The sequence below is a fragment of the Lissotriton helveticus genome, chromosome 1_1 (assembly GCF_964261635.1).
Source record: "Lissotriton helveticus chromosome 1_1, aLisHel1.1, whole genome shotgun sequence".
In the NCBI taxonomy this organism is placed as follows: domain Eukaryota; kingdom Metazoa; phylum Chordata; class Amphibia; order Caudata; family Salamandridae; genus Lissotriton; species Lissotriton helveticus.
The window spans coordinates 265,084,873-265,105,331 of NC_136057.1; the positions used below are offsets into that span (position 1 = coordinate 265,084,873).

A 20,459-nucleotide genomic window follows, 5' to 3' on the forward strand; every position below is an offset into this window, starting at 1 on the left:
CAATTAAAGAACACTATTTTCAATAGTTATTAAACATCCGATACAATGGTGAAGTCATTACAGAAAAGGTACCTTTAGAAAATGACCTTTTTCAAGCTTGAAGCTCCTGGAAGCTAATCTGGATTTTGCTCTACCATTTCTGTCAATCAGTAACAAGCATTCAGATAGTCCCATTGATGTGAACTTACTCCCAGATTTGAGACACAGGCTTTGGATGTGGGGAGGTGTTATTGTTCTTTTTATAGGATGGCCTTTGGGCTGGCCCCAGAAACTTGATTAAGAGGCCTCCCCTGTCACAAGTAGATTTAATCAACACCTAGAGCTGTCCCCTTCCATTGTCCAAACAGCCAGGCAGGTCCAATCATAGAGGGAATTACAGTGCCAAATCCTGCTGGAGTATCAAACCCTCCTGGACAATTCTTATAGGTTTTTACATATAACAGACGAAAAAACAATTCTTTAGGATCTACTGCCTGGCTGCTGTAAAACGTTGATTTTGTTTTACCAGACATGAAACTTCAAACTGGATTTTAGTGTTAGACGTAGGAGGACAAAAGGATTGCCATAACACACTCCCCACTCACACACAGTCCAGGTGTACTGTGGCTGAAGACTTTTACCATATTGAAAATGATAAAAAAAAGTGTAAAGTTAGCCACAAGGAAGATCACCCCATTGGTTAGAGCATGCCCAGGCATCATTCTAACCCACTAGTTTGTGCCAGGCATACAAGTGGCACCTTCAGGCATCAACTTACCCCAAAAGGTCCTAAGGCTCACTTCCTCTTAAAGCAAAAGGTACACAACAAGAATTTCCCTGCAACTGTCCAGCTGACCGATTACAACTTTATTTTTTAATTTATTTATGTACGTTTTGTATAGCGCTAGCTAGACCCGAAGGTATCAGAGCGCTTCACAAAGGATACAAATAAGCATCAACATAACAGGTAGGTCGAAGCAGGGTAGGGAAAGTATGGGAAATCATGGTAGCAAGTAAAAGTCCATACAGTGTCAGCATGAAGGCGACATGGCGGAGATCAAGGGAGAGTCATCAGGTTCTCGCTAGGACCAAAGAGATAGTGAACTATCAAAGTCAGATGGTGGTTCTCGTTACGTTCCAGCCCGCTCAAGAAAGAAGGTTTTGAGTAGTGTCTTGAATTTCAGGAAGGAGGCGGTCATCCTGATGTGGGGGGGATGGAGTTCCATATCTTAGGAGCATTTCCCGCAAAGGACCTGTTAGATCTTTTGCGTTTCTGTGATTTCAGAGGTATGAGTAGTAGCATGTTGGAGCTTCTGAGGGTCCTGGACTGACCGTCTCTCTTGAGTTTATTGGCCAGATATTCCGGTTTACCTGTATGCAGGGCTTTGTGTGTGAGGCAGGCTGTGCGGAAGTTGGCTCCAAGGTTAATAGGAAGCCATTTCAGGTCCTTGAGAGCCGGGGTGATGTGCTCATATTTCTTAGTTCCTGTGACCATTCTAGCTGCTGCATTCAGGGTAGCAGTCAAAGGACCTAGATGAGAATTGGCTGTTCCAGTCAGAGCAGCAATGCCATAGTCAATACTAGAGAGTAGCAGTGCCTGAGTGGCCTGTTTCAGGTCTTTCAAGGGGAGGAAGGGTTTAAGTTTGTAAAGAAGTTTCAGGTTAAGGAAAGCACTTTTGGCAGTTTTAGAGATGTGTTCTTTCATGTCCAGTTTTGGGTCCAGAGTGATCCCCAGTGATTTGACGAAGGTTGTAGGAACAAAATCAACATTGAGGGCGTTTAAGGCTTTGAGCCAGCAACTGGACTCTACTCAGCTGTTTGGCCTCTGCCTGACACCCTGTGAATCTGTCAGTGCCGGTCAGTGCCTCCCCTGAGTTACTGTAAGGAGTTTGAAATGTGCTCCAATAGTGGATTGGGGCTTAAACTAATAAAGCCAGGAGATAAAATCTTTGACCAGGATGGTTCCTCCGTTGTGGTCAGTTTCACATTGCACCTAGGTCCAGGTCTATTGAGAGCAATGTCTATATTTGGCACTTTGTGCTTCCTGGCACTATTTTCATTCAATACAAATCTCCGGATCAGCTTATTATATTCTTGTCATTTTGTTAATTATATTTACTTTTTTGCATTTGTTTTAGTATTTTTATTGTTTACTTGTTGGACTTGGCCATCTTTGCAGGGTCATCCCTGAACTTTTTGCCTTCCTCCTGTATTTTGTCTGACCTGTTTTTGTTGGTTTTATGACTCTGGGCACTTTACCACTGCTGATCAGTGATAAAGTGCGTATGTTCTCCCTATTGTAAATTGATGTATGGATTAGTAACTCAATGATTGGCTTATTTGATTTACTGTCAGACCCTAGTACAGTGCCCAGGGCTTTTAAATCAAATGCTGCTGGTGGGCTTACAGCACTGGTTTGACACCTACAGAAGCAGCCTGTAAAGTTTGTTGCAGGTCTGCCATTGCAGAGCCTGTGTGCAGTCTGGTATGCCATGTTGACTGGGCAAGTGCACCCATTTGCCAGTCCCTAAACCTGTAAGTAAAGGTAATTCATGGTGTGTGTGGCATGTCCTAATAGTGAATGACAGCCATTTTCGTTTTTCACTAATGCAAGGCTACCTGTTCCCCAAAGGCCGGAATGGGCAGTTTGATTATTACATCTTATAATCCTAAATGACTCAGGGTACCATGTGAAAATTCGAGTTTAGTATGCCTGAACTCAGAATGATAAAATACATATTTTAGTGAAGGTGGTTTTTACATTCTGTGTTTAAAAATACCACTTTTAGAAAGTAGGTATTTTCTTGCCTAACTGTCCAAACCAGCCTCTGCTAGGTTGTGTATTCCTTGTCTCGAGTTGGAGTGACATGGGCTGGGGGATTCCAGGAGACAGGGTGAGTCAGCACAGGGCTGAATAGAGCTATCTGCATGTAGATGGGTGGGAGGAGTTGCACCTGGGACCTGAATAGCGTTGTGCCTCCCTTCAACAATGCTGGCTCCAACTCCTGTGGTGCGTCTGATGTCCCTGGCCCACCCTATCAAAGGAAAGAAGGAGTCTTGTCAACAAAGTGCTCTAGGACGGCACAGAACTGGTATGGACTGTGTACAGGACCCTCTGCCTTCAGGGGAAAAAAGTATTTGCTAGTATAAATATGGGGACCCAGACCCCAGAACTTTAGATCACTTTTGGGAAACAAGAAGAAACCTTTGCTGAGGAGAGGACCTGATGAAGAGACTATTCCTAAGCTGAGTGCTGTCTGGGGGATTGGCCTGCAGTGGTTGCCTGACTGCCAAAGAAAGGAGAAAAGACTCTGTGCTACTTTCATTCAAGGGCTTGAGATAGAGGTTGCCTACTGCTGAAGTCTCAGGGACAACAGTCTTCACCCACCAGCTCCCCAAGAGTTCTTTGGAAGTGGCAGCAGTCGTGTTGGGCTTTCTGAGGGACTGCATGTCGCAAGGAGCTGGAAGCGCGACTCATGAAGAACAAGCGTGTCGCCGCCGCTGTCATCGCATCACTGGAGAAGGGTGTTGCCGCTGCCGCTTCGCCTTGCAAAGCACCTCGCATCACCAGAGAAGAGTGTCGCCGTCGCATCAGATGCTGTCGCATCACCGGGAAGCGTGTCACCGCCGCTGTCGTCGTATCACTGAAAAAGGGTGTTGCAGTTGCAGCTGTCGCATTGCATTGACGAAGTGTCTCGCATAACCGGAAAAGAGTGTCGCAGTCGTATCAGATGCCGTCGCATCAGCGGAAAAGCGTGTCACAGGGCCTGTTGCAGCTCAGAAGAATTGTTGTGTCACTGCACGTCCATTGGGCGTGCACGCATTGTGTTGCATCAAGGAGAATATACCATTTTTGTTTCATTGCACCGGATCCTCATCCCATCACACCACTGCTGGTCCCATCGCCACGGAAGCGCAGTAAGAAACCGACGCATCACCTCCCCATCCGAGAAGAACTGATGCATCCCCTACTCATCAGTCGGGACCCGGCGCAGACCCGGCGCAGACACCGAAGCGAGAATTATCGAGTCCGTGGACATTTGAGCTCAAGACCCTGCCGTGTTGGGAATTGAACCCTGGTCCCGGTCTGACCTCTGCTTCAGGGTCTGCCTCCTCTAACCAGTGAGCCACACTTCTCCAATGCCAATGCATATATGCAAATAATATGCTAACCTCATTACACACCCATGGAAAGAAAAATAGCAACTCCTACCCACTTAACAGCATACTCATTCAGGGGCTCATTATGAACATGGGGCAAGTCTTCCAGGCTCTCTAACCAGTGGAGGCTCTTTTGTCCGTCCTCAGTGGAGAACTTACAAATTTCATTAGGGATATCCCCATGCACTGCAATGGTCTCTTTGCTGCAGTGTTTACTCTTTGGACAAAATGAAATGCTGGATAGTCCATGTCATAGCGGTTTACTCAGCATTTGCATAAATGAGCCACCACAATAAGTATTTCCTTCTCCTGATAAATAGAGAGTTTTCTTCCTGTGTATCAGGAAAATGTTCTCTTTCCCTGCCAAATATCCTAATAACTTGCATTGTGGTCATAGGTACAAAACATTTTGGTGGATGTCCTATTCAAATTAGAGTCAGCTTCCACCTCTGTTACTTGTCGGCACTACTCTAGGGGGCAGATGGGCCACAAGCTTACGTGTTTCCAATAATGGAACCATCTGTGATTCCATTGTCGGAAAGGAGGCATGTCTCCACTTCTAGATGAGGTGGGGGGACAGTGTGCATGGTAAGACAGGAGACCTGCTGGTTTGCAGGGGGATTCCTGTACCATTAAACTATAAATGAGGCCCTTAGTCTCTAATTCAGATTTCCTGTCCACCGTTCAAATATGATGTCAGTGGGGAAGTTAGGGCTAAGGTAGGGCTTAAAAAGGTGATTTGCATATCATTTGGAGTTTTTGTTTTAACCATTATTGATTCTCCCTCAATCTTAAGTCACTCTTTACTTTAGTTAGTTCAGTTAAAAGGGGGTAAAATGTTTTCATTGTTAACTCTCATTGCATTTTTGTTCTGTGCTATAGATGGATTTCATTACACAAAGCATGGCATGAAAATAAAACTTTATTAAAAAAAGACCTTTTTTTAGAACATCCTGTTTCAATGTACAGAGGTTCATGCTGTTAGCCAGGATTCTGCATCAGACACCGATGAAAGTCTCAGCTGATACATGAAGACTAAGGGGCACCAGACACAAATGATAGTCTTGGCTGCAGATATTCCATTGGGCTTGTAGTGCTTGGGGCATGAGGAGCAATATGCGGGATGGATGAGGATGAGGCTTTACTGCAACTTCGAGATGCTGCATAAGTGACCCCCCTGTTCTATGTTGAAAATGAGAGCCAACAGATTTTCTTTTGTGTCTGAATCCTGGAGACAAAATGGTCCTCTAGCCTTCCTCTGTGGTGATTCCTGCCCATCCTGTTGATGGAGCATATATCACCCAGACCAGCCAGATGGAGGTATATGGTCTCCCTATGAGTTGTATGGCTTATAAAAGCCTGACTGTTGACTTCGCTATTTTTGCCTTGCTCATATAGTTAGCTTTATATTATGTTGGTTGCTGCTTATCAACATGCTGCATAGAAACTGAAGACTACAAGATAATGCTGGGGGGTGTATAAAAAATGGGATGAGGGTTTCCTGAGACTTGTTGCTTGGATATGAATTTACCTTAAATAAATGAAACAACAATAGGCATTTTGCAAAACGGGAATACATTGGTTTAATTAAACGTAGCAGCTGTGAGAGTCTTGAAGGAATGCGTCTGAGGAAAGTGTCTCGGTGTCCAAAGTTTTGACTGACAATATATACATCTTTTGAGGTACAATAAAGTAATTTCTGCATTCCTGAAAAGCATCTCAGTCATAAATTACCAAGCCTGGGCATCAATTAAGGTCAAAGATGGCTCTCAACCTCTGGGAGAGCTAGTGTTTGCCCCAGTGTATGTGTGAACATATCTGGCATGAGGAGCGCGTGATCACTACATTTGTTCTGCATGTCGTGTCCTGATTGTCTAAGTGTTTCTATCTAAATGTTGTATTTAGCATTGTGGTATTTTTGGGGAGGGCAGGCCTTTGGTCAAACTTGTTTTAATGGGGCTAATTTCCTCAGACCTGTTTGTGGTGCAACTATCTATCTGTGGGATTTATCAGTGTGTTCATTTGGTACTTACCAATGAGCACTGCATTCCTGTAGGTGCCATCTTGGAAGCGCCAGTTGATGAAAGACTGTCCGAAGATGTATGAATCATGCATACTGCCTGGGTAGTTGGCAACAACATTGGTGAAGAGTCCCCGGTGGTCCACTATTGTGTGTACATTGATGAAATGCTTGTGCTTTCTGTTGGGGTAATTGTGTGCAGTGTCGGCAGGGGGCACAAGTAGGACATGTGTGCAGTTAATTGCCCCAACACGTGTGGAAATACGGCTATGGCATAGAATCCTTGCTTGGTCTCCAGATGTTCCTGCTCAGTGTGGGGGAAGTATAGGTACTCAGGTACCAAGCTGATGATGGCATCCAGGACAGGTCTGAGGAACTTGGATAGGGCTGACTGTGAGACTCCTACTACTCTGGCGGTTGTTGGTTGGAATGACCCAGAGGCCAACAGGCGCAGCACAGCAAGCAGCTTTGTTTGCGGAGGGATGTTTAGTTGTCCGCTGTGTTGGTACTACAGCCTGTGGATGTAGAGGATGGTTGTACTTTTCAGCCTGTAGTGGTCAATTAAATATTCTGGTGTTAAGTCTGTGAGACTGGGGTGTTTCCTGAAGGTGTTTCCTGAAGGTCCACTGACTTTGTCTGCACTGCCTCTGTGGTGGTCCGGGAGAGGCATGCGGGTACGGGGGTGGGGGGGTACTGGGTATGATGGCGACGGGTGTTGGGCCCACTTGGGGCCCGAGCTGCATGATGAGTAGCTCCATGGATCTGCTGTTCTTTAGGTGTGGCTGTGGGCTGGGTTCCCTTTTCTGGTGCAGGTTTCAGTCCCACTTTGCACCAGGTCAGAGCAGGTATTAATTTCCTGCTCCTAACGCACCTTACCGCCTGTTTGGTGATCTTATCACCGATGTGACTGGTCATTGAGAAAGTTGTGGTGTGGTGTTGTCGCAGCTTTTTCTCGGGAACGCCTACTCTGCATCTCATTGACGATAGTTTCCGTGGGTTGTCTGTGGCAATGTGTTTCGTGGCTGTGTTCTGCTCGATTTTTGGGCTCTATTTATGAGTGATGGTGACTTTAAGCTTGCTACCATCCTGATTCTGTATTCTTGCCTTGTGTTGGTCCTTTTAAGGCCTTTTTGCCATACCTAGAAGCATAAACTAGAGTATAGCTGCTTAATATGATGATAGATCCCTTATTGTTGACTCTAATCCATCTATTGCCTATTGGCTTTGACATGTGTCCTTTACCTATAGTAGAGGGTGGATCCTGTTGTCTTGACTTCATATTACATATTGGTATGGTTTGTGTAGGTACTCTGATAGAGCTAAGTGTTATTTCATCCTTCTCAGGCCTACAAGGCCCAGAACTAGAGAGACTCCATTTTGCTTTCTGTCCCTGCAGACTGAGATGCTTGCAGGGTAAAGGTAATGTTTTAGTTATGAGGTGTTGTTCGCTTGGAGAGAACCGGTTCAGGCCGGCCCTTGTCGAAGGATTGTATTTCTCTTCGTGCTGAAGAAACAACATCGGGCCGGCCAGCTGGGGATGTGTCCTTGGTACGGGGAGGTGCAAGAATTTGGAGGGCGGCAGGCTGATGCCTGGAACTTTCCATGAGGAGACAGCATTCCATATTAGTGAAGTGCAGAGGCGGAGTCAGAGAGAAGGACTTTGGGTTGGAAGGAGTGCAGTCGTGGATTGGAACGGAGAGCGTTAGAGTGCAGAAGGAGAGGAGATGGAGCAGGGGAGAAGAGACAGTGGATGCTTGGAACAGAGGGAAGACAGACAGCCAGTGAGCTGGAACCAGAGAGAGAGAAACTAGAAGCAGTTGTGAGTAGATGGTGTTCTGAACAGAGAGAGATGAAGCAATGTTTGGAGCTGAAGACAGCAGTTAGAAGTAGTTACTTATCCGGAGGAGTTGTGATCAGCTGGAGTCTGAGGTGATGCCTTTTGGAAGAGACTGAAGTTATACTAATCTGTGAGAGCAGCTGGAGTGAATTGGACATTTGAACAGAGATAATCAGACAGAATGAAGAAGCTAGTGGAGCGAACGGTTATCAGAGCAACAGAAACAATTAGACTGAAGCTGGAAGGCGGAGACAGTTCGTGGGGGAGAGGTGTCCAGTGCAGAGTGATCAGCGCAGATGCATGTCCAAGAGTGCAGAGGAGAATCACAGACGAGGGAGGAATCCAGATGACAGCTAGAACAAGACTCCATGCTAATCAGGTGATTTCTGTCCTGTTATGTTAGTGCCCATGAAACATTATTACTAATCCTTTTCCTTTCAGCAGTGTGCAGTCTATTTACCGTCCCTGTTAGTTAGATGTGGATGTGGTCTTCACAGAGACCCTGCAGATCTGTGTATGTGTCTATTATGTGTTGCTAATGTTGTTTATTGTACTGAGAAATAAAGATTCCCCAGTTCTTAGTGAACCATTGTGCAGGCGTTGTTGTTCTTAGTGAGGCTAACCTTTCTTCTAGTCAGGTGCAGGTGAACGGATGCATCTCCCGTCCATGTGGGTCTGAGCAAGGGGGTAGAGGAGAGCTTATATTTGATAATAACCTTTGCATAGTGAATCGGTGTGCTTCTTATTCTTGTATGAAAAGGTAACCTGTTCTTCTAGTCAGATGCTGCTATGTGAACAGATGCTAACCCTGATCAGGTAAGTGGTAACTGAATAAGGGAGAGAGGAGCTCTTGGATTGAAGGATAGGTGGTACATCACCTAATTTGGCAACTATTGTGTGATCCAGAATATTGTAGTACTATACCCCTGATGAATAATGAGACTGATCCCTTTATGTAATGGTAATCATAGGATATGCTGCCGTCTGGGTAGGTTGTCTGGGTCTGTATGAGACCGCGAGATCGCCGCTAATGCTGCCGTCTGGGTAGGTTGTCTGGGTCTGTATGAGACCGCGGGGTCGCCGCTAATGCTGCCGTCTGGGTAGGTTGTCTGGGTCTGTATGAGACCGCGAGATCGCCGATATTGATATTATGAGAGGTCTGGGTATGTATCTTAGGAATTCCCTGTCCTTAGGGGGTAGATACCTGTTGTGAATAGGTCCTAGGGAGGGGCAGAGGGTAACGTTCTGGCTCGGTTAGTAAGGCTCTGATGAGCTGGTTCTATCTAATCAGGAAATCCAGGCAGAACATTTGGCGTAGTCTGGCAGTTTTCGCACGAGATGCGGGGAGTGACCCCTGTTATGTAGTTGGACTTAAAACCCTTTCAAATTTGTCATCTGTGGACGGTCTGTGGATTGCATGGTGAGGTTTGGTCCCTGACCTATTGGCTTGAACAGTTGGAGTGTGAGGAGATTGCAGTATATCATGGCATCTGACTTATGCAGTGTAGGAGAAATGCTTTTCATCTTGGTGTTTGAACTGTCAGGCTTGAAGGGTGCCTGTGTATGAAAAAGTCTTGTAAATTGCTTATCAAATGGCTTGCTGCATTTGCTTATGCTGTGAAGTGTGAAATGTATTCTGTAATATAACTTGCTGAAAATCTTGTAAATAGCACCTTCTGACTAAGGCTTGCGTGCCTTGTGCATAGCGCTTTGCGCTTCTCACTTGTGAATAGTTTGTTGAATCCATGTGCATAGCGCCTCGGGTGTGACTAGTTGAATTATTTGTGAATTGCGCCTTGTGCTTCTGACTTGTGAGTAGCTTTTTAAGGATCTTGTGCATAGCGCCTTCTAACTAAGGCTTGTGTGCCTTGTGTGTAGCGCCTTGTACATATGGTCTGTAGTGCCTTGTATATTTGGCCTGTGAATAGCGTGTTATCATTGTGTTTCTTGTGAATAGCGCCTTGTGCTAAACATGTATGAGTGGCTTCTTCAGACCATGTGCATAGCGCTTTGTGCTTGAGATTAGTGAATAGTTTGTTCCATTGAGCAGGGAAGGGTTGGATCCTTTCTGTCTGTTGGGGGAGAAAATGTGTTTTTGAAAGGAGCTCGACTGTTATGTGAGAACGTGAGAGATTAGTCCTGGGACTTTCCCTTGTGTCTGCTGCGCTCGGGGAAGGCTTAGGTTTCAGCTGCCGAAGGGTTGATATCTTGAATTGAGACAGCAGTGTTCATTTTTACATACTGTTTGGAATGCATCCACGGGTTTCTGTGTGTCTTCCCTTTGTACACATGATTTAATGAGTTTGACTCGGAGGTGTACATCAACCTGTCGGAATGTGAGGGGGTGTTTTGATCGTTTTCAGCTGTGCACAGATGGTGCAATCTTCGGTTGTGAAAATGAAATTATTTCAATGTAGAATGTGCTTTAATTGGTGAAATGCAACCGTGTGCTTTTAAATGAAATGATGAATCTGGCCCTTTTTATAGGTAGAATGGAAAAGTTTGCACACTTAATTATGAATTCTTGGTTGTGCAATGCAAAATGTTATGTTGCCCCTTGTTTAATTTGATGGTGTTTCACATGTTATAAAAAATGAAATGTGTCTGCATGCATTGTTGTTCTAATATTTTTTCCCTTTCAGCTAATAGTGAACCGTTGTGACAGAATTGTTTGATGTTCATGTATACAGTCAAGGGTGGATATGAGGTTCTATTTTGATTTTGACTTTAGTACACTCGCATCCCTTACATCAGTTTAAAATTGCTTTAGTGCAGAATGCCGTCTTTTGAATGTTGGTTAACTTTTCATATGGCTATAGAAAAATAATAGCTTAAGAACTTGATTACATTAGTTAGAGAAATACGGTGCTTGTCTGAAAGGAGAAGGGTAAAATACCAGCTGCATGGAGTTTCATTTAAAAATGTGTGAGCACAAAGCAGAAAATTGTTGTTGTAACCTTGAACGAGATAACTCAGGCCCGTTCTCTGCACGGCTCCTGCTTGTTATGGTTGGAGCTGGTTCAAAACTCTGAGCGCGACCATCTTTCTAGAGGGAGGGGCTGTTTCTCAAAGGAGTGAGAGAGTGACTAGGCCCCAGCCCTTCTGACTTGTGTAAAAAAGTTTTTGGGGGAGATTTTGCCCAAACAAATTATGGTATAGGTAGAGTGTTCAAATTATCCCTTGGATTTAGAGAGTTCTTTTCAGGAATTAGGAGGTTTTCTTCTTACAGAAATGAAAAGCACTTGGGGTGCTTTTTTGAATGGAAAATTTTCTTTTATAAGATGATTGATGCTTATCTCTCGTTTCAGGTTGATGGCTTGTGCGGGAGTGCATGGATGGTCTGCCCCGCCCCGTTTATTATTTTGTTTTTTTATTTTCTTGTTGTTATGTTAGCTTGTTATTTTCTGAAATGCGGAACCAGCTTGGGCCCAAACTACACCGGAGCTGATGGCGAGAAGCGATGTCTTACGGCGGATAGCTGGAGTTCCATGGATGACAAGATCAGATGGGATTCCTTCCTGGCAAAGAACTTTGGAGCGGTGTGTCTTGCACACTGGAGAACTGTCATACCTGCTTTCTGTTTTAGAAAGAACAGACTAATTTTTTTTGATAGAGACACTTTTAATTCCTAAGAGAAATTTTTGGGTGACAAAGCCAATAGTAAGGTGATGATTTAAAAAAAAAAAAAAAAACCATTGGTATTTGGTTATAATGATGTTCCTTTATGAAAGGAGTCTACAATGTAATTCCTTGGCCTGCATTCTTGAGTCTTGCATTTTTTCCCATGTTTCTATTTCAGATGGACATAATGCCACTTTTTGCAGTTACCACAAACAGGCCCCAATGATAATGTTAAATTTGCAGTCCTGTTTATGCTTTTGATTTTCCAGTTTGAAAGATGCAGTGCCACATTCATAATTTGGCCTTTGGTTTAATGATTCCTTTTGATATATGCAAATGATTTTGTTTGAAAGTCATAGGGTGCAGTATATAATTAGTGAGCTGCTTTAGTAATCTGATGCCCTGTGATACATGATATTTTGATCTTAGTATGCTATGCTATTACAGATTGACTTTACACTTGTTTATCTTTCACCTATTGGATAGTTTTCCTGTTTTCTGTAAAACAGTTTTGCCAATGAAGGGAAAGTAGTGTTCTGCATGATGGTGCACACATGTGTTCCACAGATTGATACAGAGGGATTAGTGCACACTGTTTCCTGAGTTAGATGACTTATGACCTTTGCCTATTGACTTTGGCATGGTCTCCTATCACTTAGTTTTTCAAGTTTAAGTTGCAGCTATTTTAGCTATAGGGATTTCTGGACAGACTATGTCTGAATTATCTTTTAGAAGAGTATATGCACCACACTTAGATCACTGTTTCTGATTTCTTGCTTGATATGCATAGTGCTACACCAGCTATTTTGTAGGAATGGGGTTGTCCTTGTTTTCCTGTTATTACACTTTTACTTTGATCCATCAACTTTTAATTGGAGCAGTGGGATTAGTTCCAAGGGTGGTCACCCTAGACTTTAAGTTGTCCCGGGAGGTGTGTCATTTAGTTAGGTCATGTCCTAGATTTACTAGTAATAGTTGCCCAGACATTGAGGACCCTTTGTTCAGACTTTACCAAATCCTTTCTTAAGTTGACCGAAGTAGGTAGGCCTCATTTAGGCCCTTTGTTATTTTTACTTCACAGACATGTCCCTACATTGATAGATTTCATGAGTTAGTACTAGAAGTTGAGGCACATTTAGTTCAAGGGTGCTTAGGTTAGTTTCTTAAGTTGGCCGAAGTAGGTAGGCCTCATTTAGGCCCTTTGTTATTTTTACTTCACAGCTACATTAATAGATTTCGTGAGTTAGTACTAGAAGTTGAGGCACATTTAGTTTAAGGGTGCTTAAGTTAGTTTTTGTGGTTATCAGATATTTTGATTTGTTCTTTCGGTGGTATTTCCTTGGTTGTCATTCATTTTAGGGAGTCTTTTTGTTTTTGATTTTGTTGATAGATCATGTCGATGTTTGTTTATTTGGTTGTTGTTGTTTATAGATGTTAGCAAGTTAAAGTCAAAGGGTGCAATGTTCTGCTCGATTTTTGGGCTCTATTTATGAGTGATGGTGACTTTAAGCTTGCTATCATCCTGAATCTCTATTCTTGCCTTGTGTTGGTCCTTTTAAGGCCTTTTTGCCATACCTAGAAGCATAAACTAGAGGATAGCTGCTTAATATGATGATAGATCATGTCGATGTTTGTTTATTTGGTTGTTGTTGTTTATAGATGTTAGCAAGTTAAAGTCAAAGGGTGTAATGTTCTGCTCGATTTTTGGGCTCTATTCATGAGTGATGGTGACTTTAAGCTTGCTACCATCCTGAATCTGTATTCTTGCCTTGTGTTGGTCCTTTTAAGGCCTTTTTGCCATACCTAGAAGCATAAACTAGAGTATAGCTGCTTAATATGATGATAGATCCCTTATTGTTGACTCTAATCCATCTATTGCCTATTGGCTTTGACATGTGTCCTTTACCTATAGTAGAGGGTGGATCCTGTTGTCTTGACTTCATATTACATATTGGTATGGTTTGTGTAGGTACTCTGATAGAGCTAAGTGTTATTTCATCCTTCTCAGGCCTACAAGGCCCAGAACTAGAGAGACTCCATTTTGCTTTCTGTCCCTGCAGACTGAGATGCTTGCAGGGTAAAGGTAATGTTTTAGTTATGAGGTGTTGTTCGCTTGGAGAGAACCGGTTCAGGCCGGCCCTTGTCGAAGGATTGTATTTCTCTTCGTGCTGAAGACACAACATCGGGCCGGCCGGCTGGGGATGTGTCCTTGGTACGGGGAGGTGCAAGAATTTGGAGGGCGGCAGGCTGATGCCTGGAACTTTCCATGAGGAGACAGCATTCCATATTAGTGAAGTGCAGAGGCGGAGTCAGAGAGAAGGACTTTGGGTTGGAAGGAGTGCAGTCGTGGATTGGAACGGAGAGCGTTAGAGTGCAGAAGGAGAGGAGATGGAGCAGGGGAGAAGAGACAGTGGATGCTTGGAACAGAGGGAAGACAGACAGCCAGTGAGCTGGAACCAGAGAGAGAGAAACTAGAAGCAGTTGTGAGTAGATGGTGTTCTGAACAGAGAGAGATGAAGCAATGTTTGGAGCTGAAGACAGCAGTTAGAAGTAGTTACTTATCCGGAGGAGTTGTGATCAGCTGGAGTCTGAGGTGATGCCTTTTGGAAGAGACTGAAGTTATACTAATCTGTGAGAGCAGCTGGAGTGAATTGGACATTTGAACAGAGATAATCAGACAGAATGAAGAAGCTAGTGGAGCGAACGGTTATCAGAGCAACAGAAACAATTAGACTGAAGCTGGAAGGCGGAGACAGTTTGTGGGGGAGAGGTGTCCAGTGCAGAGTGATCAGCGCAGATGCATGTCCAAGAGTGCAGAGGAGAATCACAGACGAGGGAGGAATCCAGATGACAGCTAGAACAAGACTCCATGCTAATAAGGTGATTTCTGTCCTGTTATGTTAGTGCCCATGAAACATTATTACTAATCCTTTTCCTTTCAGCAGTGTGCAGTCTATTTACCGTCCCTGTTAGTTAGATGTGGATGTGGTCTTCACAGAGACCCTGCAGATCTGTGTATGTGTCTATTATGTGTTGCTAATGTTGTTTATTGTACTGAGAAATAAAGATACCCCAGTTCTTAGTGAACCATTGTGCAGGCGTTGTTGTTCTTAGTGAGGATAACCTTTCTTCTAGTCAGGTGCAGGTGAACGGATGCATCTCCCGTCCATGTGGGTCTGAGCAAGGGGGTAGAGGAGAGCTTATATTTGATAATAACCTTTGCATAGTGAATCGGTGTGCTTCTTATTCTTGTATGAAAAGGTAACCTGTTCTTCTAGTCAGATGCTGCTATGTGAACAGATGCTAACCCTGATCAGGTAAGTGGTAACTGAATAAGGGAGAGAGGAGCTCTTGGATTGAAGGATAGGTGGTACATCACCTAATTTGGCAACTATTGTGTGATCCAGAATATTGTAGTACTATACCCCTGATGAATAATGAGACTGATCCCTTTATGTAATGGTAATCATAGGATATGCTGCCGTCTGGGTAGGTTGTCTGGGTCTGTATGAGACCGCGAGATCGCCGCTAATGCTGCCGTCTGGGTAGGTTGTCTGGGTCTGTATGAGACCGCGAGATCGCCGCTAATGCTGCCGTCTGGGTAGGTTGTCTGGGTCTGTATGAGACCGCGATATCGCCGATATTGATATTATAAGAGGTCTGGGTATGTATCTTAGGAATTCCCTGTCCTTAGGGGGTAGATACCTGTTGTGAATAGGTCCTAGGGAGGGGCAGAGGGTAACGTTCTGGCTGGGTTAGTAAGGCTCTGATGAGCTGGTTCTATCTAATCAGGAAATCCAGGCAGAACAGGCTGCTATAGTAGGGAAACTATTGGTATCAGCTGTTTGCAACAGCTTGTGAATGGAGTGATACATTTATCATGACTTTGGCTGCGATAGAGTACTGATAACTCGGTGATAGGTCCTTGAGACTATGCCCCCTAGTATGATAATTCCGTGGGGTAATGTCCTGCCATGCTGAACCTTATATAGGTCAGTTGTGGAAGCTAAAAGAACTGAGGGGTAGCAAGAGCAAGTGATTTGCCCAGGAACCTACAATTTGTAAGTGTTGAACTCTTCCCAATCACCTAAATGAGCAGTGAAGGGGTTTCATCTCCAGTTCTATTTGAGGGGTGATCTGTCTGTTGCACCATAATGCAATTCATGGTATTATTCTTGTTTTACTGGATTAAAGCAAGTTAAAATTGAAGGTGAAAAAAAGAGTTGCATTTTGTTCCATGGCAGAAGGTTATGGTAAGTAAAGAATGAAAATATATTCAACTGTTATTTTACAAATTACATTGTAACATAATTATTTTGGTCAATAGAATAATATTCAATGTAAATGTTCAATCTTGAAGTTTCTGCTTCAGATTCCAGGTTATCCTTTATATTCTGAAAGGGGACATGGTGCCAGCCTCTTCACTCCAGTGCAGCATATTAATCTAATTTAATATGTTGTTATCTATAGAGTTTACCATATATTTCCTTTTCTAGGTGCTGTAAATGAGTAGGGTTGATCCTGAATTATTGAGCCAAGAAGACACAGTGTGGGGGGCGTCAATATTGCTTGCAGGGGTGCTCCCTCAAGTTTTGTTACACCTGGGTATGAATATGTAAAGTGCAATACAACATCACTGTTGACTTCGGGAATTTACCAATACTCCAAAAGGTGGAGTTTTAGTGGGTCATATTGTCCATCTCTCAACAATGATAATGAACAGGATATAAGTCTTTGCAGTTGTTTTCTAGTGTGTCTGTAATAAATTCAAGCAAAGACAACAAGACCACAAAGGGGTTAATCTGTGCTATGAAATGATTACACATTAAATGAACTTTATCAACTCAATTGTTATCCACGGAATAGAGATTCAATTTGCAAGCAAAACCATTGATTGTTGAGTGTTGGGCCGCAGTATGTTAATACCTTGATATTTCCACTGTTTTAATAAATGGGTGAATTAAGTTTTAGCCCCACAATTGTTCCACCAACCCTGTTAAATTGGGCAATTTGTTTTATCTCTGTGGCATAAATAGACACTTATGTATAATCAAATGTTCAGGGTTGACATATTGGTATCAGGATATGCATCTTTTATCAATCATGATGCTTACTTCAATGTAACCCTTTATGTTTCTTTCTACATCCCGAGGCTCAACACTTCAGCTGTGGATGATATGAACCAGACAGATCTAAAGGCGTTTAACCTGATTGGTCTATCCAAGTACCCTAGCTTGCAGTCCACCCTAATCTGTATCTTTATCTGCATATACCTGATGGCTCTGGTGGGAAATGTCCTCATCACCATCACTATTAGTTCAGAACCCCGCCTTCACACACCAATGTACTTTTTCTTAGTCAACTTGTCAATCTTGGATATCTGCTCCACAACTGCTGCCATTCCAAAGATGCTGGACATCCTAATTATGAACAGAATAGCTATCTCCTACTCTGGGTGAATTACTCAACTCTACTTGTTCACCGCTGTCCTCAGCACTGAGCTAATTGTTCTGACAGAAATGGCATATGATCGCTACATTGCAATCTGCTTCCCATTGCGTTACACAGTCATAATGAACAGAATGACATGCTTGTGTTTGGCAGGTTTTGCTTGGGTGCTAGGCTTTTTGAATTCTCTAACCCACACAAGCCTCATCTTGAGGCTGTCCTTATGTGTGGAAGACACCATGATCATTTCTTTTGTGAAATCCCACCAGTGCTAAAACTTGCAAGTTCAAATACCTTAGTGAATGATGTTGTGATTGTAATCGGTGATGTAATATTGGGTATGGTCTCTTTTCTGCTCACTGCCATCTCATACACATACATTATCTCCACCATCATGAAAATTCGCTCAGCTGAGAAGAAGAAAAAGGCTTTTTCCACCTGTGCTTCTCAAATCAAATCAAATCAAATCAAATCATCTTTATTCGGTTTCCGTTTTTTTTTTAAAACCATAAAAGTACATAAAAACACATTAAAAAATTGCATTCATTTTAAATCAAACGATACATATATATAAAAAGAAGGTTCGCCATCTGTGATCATAAGTTCAATCGATGTCTGATACAAAGGTTGAGATACTGTACAACCGATTTAGTCATCAGGTTGTTTTCCAGAAATTGTAGTGCCAAGTACGCAGGGCGGCATCTGCGAATTTTTAGAACTTTTAGTACTGGTATTATCCATCGTTTGCGTAATGGTATATAAAATATGCAAAAAAATAAGACATGAATTGTGGACTGGGATGACATTGAATCACATGGGCATACTGCAATATTATGTGTCCAGTCATTTTGTTTAGGAAACAGAACCAAGTAATGATATAAATTAAACCTAAAACGAGTGAGAAGAAATTTTTTGTATTGAGTTAGATCGTACTGCAGGTAAGGTTGAATGGTAGGGACCAACTGAATCATTAGACACTGCTGGACTGATGGCTTCCTTATTTCTGTCAACAGCCGAAGTTGGGATAAATGCAACATACAAATTGTTTTAAGTTCCTTTTTTGATATATCTACAACTGACAATGGATCATCAAAGAACCTCGGGAAACCAATGTCTATAAAGAAGGATTCCACGTAAGCCAACCATTTTATCTTTCTCATGTTATCTAATTTCAGACAATCCTGGATTATTGTTTTTGTAAGGTGACACTCGTCCGTGGCCCATATTCTGCGCCATAACATGATTGGTTGGATTTTGATGATGTCGGAAATAAAGTCGACCCCGAGTTCAAGATGACATCCGTACGTGGTTGTACTTCTCGGGACGGCCAGTAGAAATCTAAAAAAAAATTTTTCGACTTTTTGCAGTTGCTCAACATTTCTCGTTCCCCATACCCCTGCTCCAAAGGTGGCAGTGCTTATGCATTTAGCGTTATAGATCTTGATCATTTCGGTCGGAGGTCTTTTTCCGAGACGAAGGGAGAAGGATTTTAGTGCCCCGATTGTTCTTATGAGGGACAGTTTTCGAGAGTTTACTGCATCTTTCCAATTGAAAGCCTCGTCCATAGTGATGCCTAAATAAGGGTACGTTTTTGTTCTTGCAAGGGGTACATTGTCCACGTAGATAGTTTTTACTTTTTTCCCCTTGGTACCCGCGTGCATCACATACGTTTTTTTGATGTTAATTTTCAAGTTTAAGCTGGTCATAAAGGAGCAGTAATTATTTAGGGCCCGTTGAAGTTGGACAGGAGTTTGAGCAAGAATTACCGCATCGTCGGCATATAATAATGCAGGAATCTGCCGACGACCGGCTTCAGGGAGATCTTTTACGTCCTTTAGCATTGCACTCTCAAGGCCGTTGGTGTAAAGCGTGAATAAGAAGGGGGCCAGTACGCACCCTTGTCTGACCCCCTTCTGTATGGGAAAACTGTCTGTCAATTGTCCACCAGTCCCAAATCTAACCCTTCCCGTGGCTCCTGTATATAGTGGAGAAAGTCGATAATTGATGGTTCAATCCCCATTTGCAGCATTATTCTCCAAAGTTTGGAGTGTTGGACACAGTCAAATGCTGCTGTGAGGTCGACGTATACCATATGTAGACAAGCACTTTTTGCATTGACGTATTTTCCGACCAGTAATGTTAAATTTAACACTTGATCCACAGTACTCAGTCCTGCCCTAAAACCATATTGCAGGTCTGAGAGCACGCCATGTTCTTTCGACCACTCCTGGAGACGATCTAGAAGTATGCGCCCCGCCATCTTTCCAATCGAATCCAGGAGGGAGATTGGGCAGTAACAAGAAGGACTGTCCCTGTTGTCCTTTTTAAAAATGGGGACGAGTATCGAAGTGGACCGGGAATCGGGGAGGTTTGTTTTCTGTGCCGCGTTTAGTACTTTATTAAGGAGCGGAGACCAAAGGTCAGGTAAAAGTTTATAGAAATCGATTGGGACCGAGTCAGGTCCTGGTGCTTTACCTGTTTTGCCGTTTTTAAGGCTTTTATTGTTTCACTCAGTGTAAAGTGGATAGCTATTGGATAATTCACAGGTGGAAGAGATCCCTGGATGGTCAAATCTGCACCGAATACTCCTGAAAAATGTTGCACCCAATCCTGTGCATTTATAGCTACGTCCAGGGAGGGATCATCATTGTTGTCTTTTAGGAAGGGATTTTTTACTATCTCCCAGAATGCTGCGCTGTCTTTTAGAGAGCTGCTTTTTAATAGTTGTGTCCAGAGATTTGCTTTCAAGTCCTTTTTTCTTTTCCTAATTGCTAGTTTATAAATTTTTCGTAAATTAGTTACCTCTTGTCTGTTTCTGTCTTTTTTTGTTAAGGCCTTCTTTAGTTCGGAATAAGCTTTGGTGCATTCTGTATCAAACCATCCTGTTCTTATAGCCTTATTAGGTTCGTAGGGTTTGGTTAGTTCATTTCTTATGTTCAGTAAGATCTCTTCATAGTTGGTCATAATCTCTTTTGAGGATGTTGAGGGATCTAGGCACTTGTCTATTTGGTTTTTACATATGGTAATTATTATTTTATTGACAGCTTCTTGATCCATTGTGTTCCATTTAAGGGTATACCCATTTAGTCTATCCAATATTAGTGCTTCCTGATTGAGCGTTCCGAAATTCACCTTGTCTTTGTTCTTTCAGTGGATCAGTTCTTGGTGCGTCAATCTTAATGGGAAGTGATCACTAAGTACATTATTGAGCACCTCAAAGGTCTTGAAACGTGTGGCTTTGTTATTAGATATTAATATATAATCGATTAAAGTTTCGAGACCTCTTCCGTGAAAAGTGGGAGTGAATTGAGTTATGGGTTTTTTTAACAGATTGGCAAACCCCATGTCTAGTTCGGCCATAATGGCCTGCATATTATTACCTTCAGTCGTGTG

General features: G+C 42.9%; 1 pseudogene; it reads left to right on the forward strand.

Annotated features, from left to right (window-relative positions):
• Window positions 1–20,459, forward strand: part of LOC144761810 (olfactory receptor 13G1-like) — a 35,259-nt pseudogene that overhangs the window by 5,327 nt on the left and 9,473 nt on the right.